The following is an 11,030-nucleotide window of genomic DNA, read 5'->3' on the forward strand; positions in this document are numbered from 1 at the left end:
AATGCAACTATATGATCTTTGTCCACTTGATCAAAAGTAAGCTCTTCAAAACAATTACAAATCAAATTCTACTAACTCAATTCTTATACAGTAAGAACAGATAAAAATACAAGAAGATAGCTCATGAAAGCAGGAAACATAGAAATTCAAGCATGGAACCCTCACTGATGATGTATGTACACTCTAGTCTCTCTAGTGTATAGGGTCATCACTCTATCCTTTTCTAATCATGCTCTGTAATTTTTGTTCTTCTCCTAATCAATCAACAACATTTAATATACCAATGCAAACATCATGAGGTCTTTTCAAGGTTGTAATGGGGCCAAGGTAAGGGTGAGGATATATATATGGCTAAGTAAGCTTATAAATTGAATCTCTAATTAACCCAAGCTTTAACATAACCTATATATATATTCTATATAACTTTAGAATTCATACCTAGCTACCCAGAAATCCCTTTCACATCCATACTCATGTATCAACCTATATATTTTTTAAACATAGAAACATAAAAATAACACAGCTTATCAATGCACATAGATTTTTAATTCTTATAGTTTCACATGAGTAGGTATCCAAATTCCCATAATATTATCATGACTCATTCCCTTATTATCCTTTGTTCCCCTCAATTTCCGATATTTGATTGCCTCACACAATTCTATCTTAAGCTAACCAAAGATTTAATTTGGGATATATAATTGTTTTTCCGCTTAAGGCTAGTAATGTGGTAAAATATAGAACAAATGGGATTTAAAGGCTTAAAGTGGCTAAAAAAGGTAATTGAAAGGGTAGGCTTAATTTGGATAAGTAAGCTCAACAAATAATGGCCTCAATCATGTGCAAACATATAAATATAATAAATATTGGACATATAGGATGAAACAAAATGTAGATTACAATCATAGAGAAGTAAACACACAAGAATAAAATAATTATGGTTAAATAATGTAACCATTCATAAAGGCTCAATTCTCACAGGTTGTGTGTTCTTTAGCTCAAAAATCATGTTCCAAATACAACTTCAAGCAATTTTAACATAAAAGTTTTAATTAAAATTAGTGAAATTTTGTTCCAAAGATAGGGTCTTAGAAGAAACTTATTGTCTTTTCAATCAAGCAGAACATGCATGCAACTAATCTATTACTATGCAATTTATCCTATTCTATAAAAGAAAAATCTAACTAAATATCCTAATTTGTTGGTGCTAGGGAAGAGAAATTACCTTCGGAAGTCAGGTACTGACCGACCTCCCCACACTTAAGACTTTGCACCGTCCTCGGTGCCATCTGTCAAGAACAAAGGTGGGCTGGTAGCAGTATCTCCACAGTCGGGACCATCATGGCTCCCTGTGCTGGGAAAAGAAGTGGAGTCCGGGGTATCTGAGTCCTTGAATTTTCCCATGATCAGCTCCTTGAGGTATGTGAATCGGCGCTTGTTACGGGGCTCTCTCATCTTAGCTTTGTGTTCTTGCCGATCTAACTTTTCAAGTATCTGCTGGAGCAGTTGGGCTGTTGTAGGTGTTTGTGGTGTTGAAGAAGGAATATCTTCAACTGGTTCAGTAGGCTGGCTGACAGTGGCTGCTGGAAGTCTAAGATATTTCCCGTTGGGGACAAATTGATCATCCCGTGGAAGCATGGCTTTGGTGTCCCCAGCTCTGTAGGAGACTCCGGCTGTTGAAACAAGATCTGAGACTAGGGCGGAAAAAGGTAAGTTGCTCGCGATTTGTACGTGTCCCATGGCATTCCGGATATGTCTTGGTAGATTCAAAGGTTGGTCTGTAAGGATGCACCATAGTAGAACGGCCATGTCCGCAGTGAAGGAGGACTCGTGAGTGCTCGGAAAGACGTAATGGGACATAATCTGTGCCCATACGCGAGCCTCCAAGGTAAGTGCTGAAGCCGAAATTCCCTTAGGGCGGGTACGATGGTATCCATAGATCCATCTGCTGCCAGGTAGTGCGATAGCTCTGAGAACGGCGTCCCAGTCAAATTGGTACATCTAGCGTTTGAGTGCGACTTCTTGAAAGGCATCCAATCCTTCTGGAATAGGGGGAAGACTTAGAACTTTTTGAATGGCTTCTTCAGTAATAGGGACTTGCTTCTGACGGACATAGACAGACTGCAGGGACGGCAGGTGGAAGTTGGAGTAGAACTCGACTACCCAAGAAAGATTGACCTGCCTTGGCTGTCTCTGTAGGAAACCGCATTGTCTTCAGGCAATTTGCGGCTCAACAAAGGTAGCAATATTGGGCAGGAGGAGAAGAAGGTATTCGTTGTTGTAACTCCTTTCAGCCAGGATGGGAACATCTGCTCACAGTAGCGATTGGGGAATCGCGCAGTGTCCTTTGCTGGGAAGGCTTTTCTTTATCATCAACCTTTATAATCCTCTTAATTTTCTTTGCTGAGGGCTTTACCGCAGTTGAAGAGGGTTCTGCCACTAATGCTCTTTTTGTACCTCTTCTTGCTTGTTGTTTGGGAGTAGCTTTCTCTTTTCCTTTTTTGGTGGCCATCCTGAAAAAGAGAAGAGGAAGTAAATTAATTTTAAAGGGATAGAGCAAGGAAGAGAACGGAAAAGGATGGTTATAAATGCACATTAAAAGGTAAAAGATGTTAACACACGCTCATGAGTACATGTGAAAACTCATTAATGGAAAATAGCTAGTGCATATGATGACAAGTGAATGCAAGGTGTTTATTGGCATGCCGGCAAAGGGCATGAGTAGCATAGATCAAGCATCACTCGTAACAAACCATCATGTTTGTATTGACAATTAATTTCAATTAATACAATAGTAAAGGGAATTTGTGAAAAGCAAGCATTGAATATTAGAGTAGAAAAATCATAATGCCGTATGGGCTTTTTCACAAACACATAGCATGCATGTAGAAGAAGTTCTTGAAAATAACAATTTGAACATGCAAGTAATCCCTTAAAAAGCAATATACAATTGTCAAACAAATTTACAACAATCCACAAGCATATAAAAATAAATAATGACTCACAGAAACTGATAACACCAAGTAAAAAGGAGAAAGAAAGGAAAAGAAAATATGAACAATGAAGATAAAAAGAAAAGAAAAGAAGATAACATATAAAAATAAGAAGAATAATAGAAAAGTAAGGAGGGAAGGAGAACTAGAAAAACCTTGTTAATGGGGGTGAGAGAGAGTAAAAAGTGAGAAAGAAGGAAGAAGGGAGGAAGGAAGGGGGAAGAAATAAGGAGGGAAAAGAGAAAATAGGATTTGGGGAGAAAAAGATATGATAATTGGCAAAATTAGGGAGGTTGTGCGGGGTAAGCGACGCGGTCGCGTGGGGCACGCGGTCGTGCGACTTGCGCTTAAACTCAATGACACGGTCGCGTCGGTCACGCGGTCGCGTGACCCGTTTTAGGCTAATGGCGCGAGGGTAACCTCGCACTCGCACAACTCTCTGTTCAAAATCATATTAGTGCCAAATTTTGGGTCACGCGATCGCATGGGGCATGCAATCGCGTGAGTGGTCAATTATTGGGATACGACGTGGTCGCGTGAGAGGGACTGCGCGTCCAGCGCCAGTCCAGCACCACTCTAGCACAACTTTCGGCTATGCACCCTTGTTACGTCGAAATCCAGGTCACGCGGCCGCGTTGGGCACGCGGTCGCGTGGGAGGTTGTTATTCCCCTATGACGCGGTCGCGTCGGCGACGCGGTCGCGTGGGGGTGATTTGTGCCATTGGCACGCCTCCAGCCCTGCTCCTGTGTAACTCTCTGTTCATATTATTATTGTCTCCCAGCTCCCTGCGACGCGGACGTGTCAATGAGGCAGTCACGTCGCGTGATTTTTATTTTTTATTTTTTTTTATTTTTTTATTTATTTTTAATTAAAAATATGTGAATGCAGATGCACGAAATGTATTAATGAAGAGAAAAGTTATTGAATAAGAAAATTAAAAATAAGGAAAGGAACGATCATACCATGGTGGGTTGTCTCCCACCTAGCACTTTGCTTTAACGTCCGTAAGTTAGACGCTCCACTAGCTCAGTCTTCAACTATGTGGGGATCTTCCAAGAGGAAGATCTCGAGCTCCTTGTTTTTCTTCAGCTTCTCGCCATGGTACAGCTTTAAACGATGTCCATTAACCTTGATAGGTTCAGAGCTTGAAGGATGGCTTAGGTGATAAACTCCGTACGGTTTGGCCTTCTCTACTCTGTATGGACCTTCCCATCTTGATCTTAACTTGCTTGGCATGAGCCTCAGTCGAGACTTGTAAAGGAGGACTAAGTCCCCAGGTTGGAACTCTTTCCTCTTGATGTGCTGATCATGTACAACCTTCATCTTCTCCTTGTATAGTCTTGAGTTCTCATAAGCTTCTAGGCGAAGGCTTTCCAGTTCCTGCAGTTGCAACTTCCTTTCAGCTCCGGCTTTTCCAATTCCCATGTTGCATTCCTTTACTGCCCAAAAGGCTTTATGCTCTATTTCAACAGGGAGATGACAAGCTTTTCCATAAAGAAAGTGGAAAAGACTCATCCCAATGGGTGTTTTGTATGCTGTTCTGTATGCCCAGAGTGCATCTTGTCGCCTGGTGCTCCAGTCTCTTCTATGAGGTTTGACTATCTTCTGCAAGATACGCTTTATCTCTCTATTTGACACCTCGGCTTGCCCATTAGTCTGAGGATGGTAGGCTGTTGCAACTTTATGAATTATCCCATGCTTCTTCATTAGTCCTGTTAGTCTCCTGTTACAAAAATGGGTGCCTTGATCACTCACGATTGCTCGTGGTGATCCAAAGCGACAAATAATATGGTTTCTCACAAAGGAAACAACAGTGTTAGCATCATCATTGCGGGTAGGAATTGCTTCCACCCATTTGGAAACGTAATCCACAGCTAACAATATATAGAAATAACCATTAGAATTTGGAAATGGACTCATGAAGTCAATGCCCCAAACATCAAAAATTTCACAGAAAAGCATAATCTGTTGAGGCATCTCATCTTTTCTGGATATATTACCAAATTTTTGGCATGGAAAATAAGATCTACAAAATTTAGCAGCGTCCCTAAAAAGAGTAGGCCATCAGAATCCACAATCTAAGATTTTTCTAGCAGTTCTTTGAGGACCAAAATGTCCTCCATTCTCAGATGAGTGACAGGCCTCTAAGATGGACTGGAATTCTGATTGAGGCACACACCGTCTAATTACCTGGTCAGCGCCATATCTCCATAAATATGGGTCATTCCATATATAATATTTAGACTCGCTTTTCAGCTTGTCTCTTTGATGCTTAGAAAAGTTCAGAGGAAAAGTGCAGCTAACTAGATAATTAGCTACAGTTGCATACCAAGGGACTATCTCAGATACTGCTTGCAGGTTATCAAATGGGAAATCATCAGCTATAAGACTGGAATTATCTGTAATGTGCTCAAGGCGACTCAAGTGGTCTGCCACTAAATTCTGGTTACTATTCCTATCCTTAATTTCTAAATCAAATTCTTGTAATAGCAGTATCCAACGTATAAGCCTTGGTTTGGACTCCTTTTTAGATAATAAATACTTTAGAGTTGCGTGGTCTGAATACACTACTACTTTAGTACCAAGTAAATAGGCTCGGAATTTATCCAGAGCAAAAACAATAGCAAGAAGCTCTTTCTCAGTAGTGGTGTAATTCGACTGAGCGGCATCTAAGGTTTTAGACGCGTAAGCAATAACAAAAGGATCCTTACCTTCACGCTGAGCCAGTGCTGCACCTACTGCATGGTTGGAAGCATCACACATTATTTCAAATGGTTGGCTCCAGTCTGGTCCTCTTACAATTGGAGCTTGAGTCAGTGCAGTCTTCAACTTATCAAACGCTTGTTTGCAATTTTCACTGAACTCGAACTCAATATCTTTCTGCAGTAGTCTGGATAAGGGAAGTGCTACCTTACTGAAGTCCTTAATGAACCTCCTGTAAAAACCTGCATGGCCAAGGAAAGAACGGACCTCCCTCACAGAAGAGGGGTAAGGTAAACTAGAAATAACATCCACCTTTGCTGGATCTACAGAAATGCCAGTGTTAGACACGACATGTCCTAGTAGAATCCCTTGTTTAACCATAAAGTGGCATTTTTCAAATTTTAATACTAGGTTTGTACTGAAACATCTATCTAACACTCTAGATAATCCATCTAAGCAAAGGCTAAAGGAATCGCCATAAACACTAAAATCATCCATAAAAACCTCCATACAGTCCTCAATAAGATCAAAGAAAAGACTCATCATGCACCTCTGGAAAGTAGCTGCTGCATTGCACAAGCCAAAGGGCATTCTCTTGTAAGCATAAGTCCCAAAAGAACATGTAAAAGTGGTATTTTCCTGATCCTCATGAGCTATATGAATCTGGAAATAACCTGTGTAACCATCTAGAAAACAATAATGCGATTTACCTGACAGGCGATCCAGCATTTGATCAATGAATGGAAGAGGATAGTGATCCTTACGGGTTGCTTGGTTGAGGCGTCTGTAATCAATGGAGACCCTCCAGGCGTTCTGAACTCTGGTTGTCAGGAGCTCTCCATGCTCATTCTTCGCTGCAGTGACTCCAGACTTATTTGGCACCACTTGTACTGGGCTTACCCACTCACTGTCTGAGATGGGATAGATGATGTCTGCCTCTAGTAGTCTGGTCACTTCCTTTTTGACAACCTCTAGTATAGTTGATGCACGGAAAACTCGTCTCGTGACAAATTTCCTTCGGCAAGTGTACCGAATTCATCGTTAAGTAAAAACTCACAATAGAGTGAGGTCGAATCCCACAAGGATTGATTGATCAAGCAACTTTAACTAGAGGAATGTTCTAGTTGAGCGAATCAGAAATTGAGTTGAGAATTGCAGAAAATTAAATGGTGGGAAAGTAAATAACAGAAAAGTAAATGCTGGAAATAAAGAGCTGAATGTAGATGACGGAAAGTAAATTGCAGAATCTTAAATGGTAATGGGGTAATTGCTCATAAAAGTAAATGACAGAAATTAAAGAGAATGGGTAAGATCAGAAATGGGGAGTTCATTGGGCTCAGGAGATGTTGCATTCTCTGGATCAATTTCATTTTCATTTCTTCCTCAATCAATGCACTCATTGATCTCCTTGGCAATCTTAAGTGATCGAATTACAATTCCTTATAATTCAATCACTCAAATCTTGATCAATAGCCAATTCCTTGGTCAATTGCTCATGAGAAGAGATGAAGTATGGTCACTGATTATACCACATGCATTTCCCAAATCAAGTGTTGAGAGGATTATAGTCACATATCCATCCAAACCCAATTTGGTCCAGCATGAGAAAGCATTTCTAGCATGATCTCTTCATTCCTCTTTCAAGGTTCAGAAGAGATCCAAGTTTGAATAGCTTCTTTTCCAAGATAACTACCTAGTTGGATGAAGATCAAAAGCTTTCAAGTAAAATCAAGAGAAAAGATAGAAGAAGAATAATGAAAACTAGTTTTGATCCATCAAATTACAACAGAGCTCCCTAACCCAATGAAAGGGGTTTAGTTGTTCATAGCTCTGGAAAATGAAAACAAAGATGGAGAATACATGATGAAACTAGAAGTGCCGAGAAAGTAAAATACAGAGAGTAGTTCTATGCCAAGAGGTCCCCTATAATTTCCAACTCCTCATTTAATTCAAAGCTACTCCTATATATACTACTCTTCTGTTCTTCTAGTTGGCTCTTCAAGTCTTAGGTATGGGCCTTTGGATCTTGAGTTTGAAGCAGTTCTCTTCTTCATTGGGCTTGGCTTTACTTGCAGAGAGAAAGTGTAAAGTGGGCAGAGACTTTAGCTCAGGACGTTAGTGGTGTTAACGTTCAGTAAAAATATGGGTTCGAGAACGTTAGTGACAATCACCGTTTTCACTAACGTTCCTCTCCCAAGTAAGAGCCACGTTATCTTCAACATTAGTGGCACAAACGTTGCCACTAACGTTGACTCTTTGTCCTTCGCACACGTTATTGGTACTTGCCTTTCCCAATAACGTTGAGAAGTCTCCCCCTTCCCTACGTTAGAGTCCACGTTAACTTAGTTAACGTGGCTCTTTTAACGTAGGCTTGCCAACCTTCGAGAACGTTAGTGACACTTACCATTGTCACTAACGTTCCAATGTGCCCCTATTTCTCACGTTAGAGTCCACGTTAACTAGGTTAACGTGGCTTCTAACGTGGCCATGCTAGCCATCTCCAACGTTAGTGACAAAGTTGAGTGTCACTAATGTTGGCTCATCATTCCCTTATCCACGTTAGCTTCTACGTTAACTAAGTTAACGTGGGAGTTAACGTGGCTCATAGTGGCTTGTGTGGGCTCATTCCAACATTAATGACAATGTTGGGTGTCACTAACGTTGGCGATCACCTCCCTTCTTCACGTTAGCTTCCACGTTAACTAGGTTAACTAGGTTAACGTGGGAGTTAACGTGGCTTATTGGGGCTTGTGTGGGTTCCTTTCAACGTTAGTGACAATGTTTGGTGTCACTAACGTTGTCGACCACCTTGTTTCTTCACGTTAGCTTCCACGTTAACTAGGTTAACGTGGGAGTTAACGTGGCTTATTGTGACTTGGCCAACGTTAGTGATAAAGTTGAATGTCACTAACGTTGGCTTCACCTTTACTTCTTAACGTTAGAGGCCACGTTAACTAACGTGGCTACTTATGAGCTTGGTCCAACGTTAGTGATAATGTTAAGTGTCACTAACATTGGCTCCATTTCCTTTCTTCTACGTTAGAGTTCACGTTAACTTAGTTAACGTGACTCTTAACGTGGGCAATGATGGCTTCAAGAGCGTTATTGGCAATTAGTTTTCTCATTAACTTTGCAAGTTACTCCCATTCCACGTTAGTGTTAACGTTAGTGTAACTAACGTAGCCACTAATGTGGTTCTTCTTTGCTTCCTTTGTCCTGAAATCAAGCAATAAAGTGCATCAAAGTTCTAGTCCAAGTCATGGGAAATGCAACATCCAATTTGTCATTAAATTCATGAAAAAATCCTCATGAAATCATATAAAGTGCACAATGTATGCTTGAATCAAGATGTAAGTGAATATCTACCCAAAACTAGCTTATTTCCTAAGGAAATGCATGAAACTACCCTAAAAACAATAAAGAAAAGGTCAGTGAAACTGGCCAAAATGCCTTGGCATCACAACACCAAACTTAAAGCTTGCTTGTCCCTAAGCAAGTACTGGAACAAGAGAATGATGAATGGAATGCCAAGAGAAATGAGTCATTCTTGTGGAAGTCATGTCCCTGGTTTTATGGTGGTTTCATGCATAGCAACTTAGGTTCATTCCTGGCTTTCAGACCTTTATCATGTCCTAGAATACTCACTGTGATTGCATCCCATGAGACTTTTATTCATTGATCCTTTTGTTGTCATTTCAGGGCTTATTTTTGTTCTTAAGCTAAGTGCTCTGTAACGGGGCAACTCTTTAAAATAAGCTTTCAGCCAACACTCCCGAACCAGTTGGTTCAAGGTGCTAGGTGTTGAAGCACCCCTAAGGACTTACTTGCTCAAGTCTCTCCCCCATACATACACACCACATGCATATAGTTTATTTATCTTTTCTTGAGACCTTGGTGTTCAGCACCTCTTTGGGTTACTAAATGCTCCGTAGTGAGGGTTACTCTTGATAGTGGACTTTCAGCTGATAATCCCGAGTTAGTTAACCCAAGTTACCAAGTGATAAGGCACCCCTAAGAGCTTATTCATCCAAGTAGATCCCTCACACAGGAGCACCACAGACACATGCCTCAAGATTAAAACCATTGGTGCCTAGCCTTATTGCTTACTCTTTTTCTTTTACTTTTCAACCTTTATTGTTCTTTCCTTTTTTTCAACCATGGGGTGTGTCTCAAGCATAGTATTCATGACAGATAGTTGTCCTCCCACCCTGTGGTTGAACCAACTTAGCTAACTTATGACTATACCATAAACTCATGAAGTTACTCCATAGTATGAACTCCTCTCTGGTCTTTAAAAACACTCATTATCTTTTCATTTGATTTAAAGGGACAAACATACAAGTAAGCAAAGTAAGGGTGCAGTGACATAAAGACCAGCAAACATAGACCTTTTCAACACAAAAACTTAAAAGACAGAATTTAAAAGGGTTCAAACTATTATGGAAGCATGTTCTATTTCATACAAGATCTTCCTTATTCAAAGCATAGAAAAAGATGGACCAAAGAAGGAACTCCACCATCTTTTACTCTTGTGGATGCCCATGCTTTCCTCCTTGATTGTCTTCTTTGTGTCCTCTTGCATTCCCTCGCATCCGTGCCAATCTTGCTTACTTCCAATCCTCAAGTGCCTTCCTCACTGATTCATGACTCTCTTCCACCTTTTGTCTTTCTTCTCGTGCTAATTCATCCCTCATTTCTTCATACCTTGTGATTCCTGGATGCAATATAGGCAGCTGTCCTACCAAGAAACCGAGCCTGGCTTGAGTATTTATATGATGCCCAGTCTCGCTCAGGTAAACTCCTTCTGCGAATGCCCTTTGCTCGTCCAATAGTTCTGCCTGTTCTATTTGTCTTCGATGCATCTCATGTATATGTGCACCTTGATGTGCTTGGATGTTGACTAGCCTCTGGATGGATTCTTGTTGCTCATTTTGCCTTTGTTCCATCCTGTGGAATGTTTTACTCCATTGTTGTCCTTGACCCAGTTGCTGATCCATCATTTGCTTTTGCCACTCCCACTGTTGAGTCATCCATCTTGAGAGTAACTCCTCTTGCTGCCCCATCATCTGTAGTTGAAGCTCTCTCTGTGCTCCTTGGCTTTCCAAATATTGTCGAGATAGCCCATCAATGGCTTCCTGCAATTCGTGCATATCCAAGGTGGCTGGTGCTTGCCCCTCTAAGACTTGTCCTTCCACTACTTGAGGGGCTGGCCTCTTTCTTTGCTTCCGTTGAGGCAGGGGGGATGCGGTAGCATGCATTCGTCGAACGGTTATTGGAATGCCCTCTTTTATCCACACGGGGTCCTCATCTTCAAACACCACCCCAGCTTTCTT

The sequence above is a fragment of the Arachis hypogaea genome, chromosome 14, assembly GCF_003086295.3.
Source record: "Arachis hypogaea cultivar Tifrunner chromosome 14, arahy.Tifrunner.gnm2.J5K5, whole genome shotgun sequence".
NCBI classification, from domain to species: domain Eukaryota; kingdom Viridiplantae; phylum Streptophyta; class Magnoliopsida; order Fabales; family Fabaceae; genus Arachis; species Arachis hypogaea.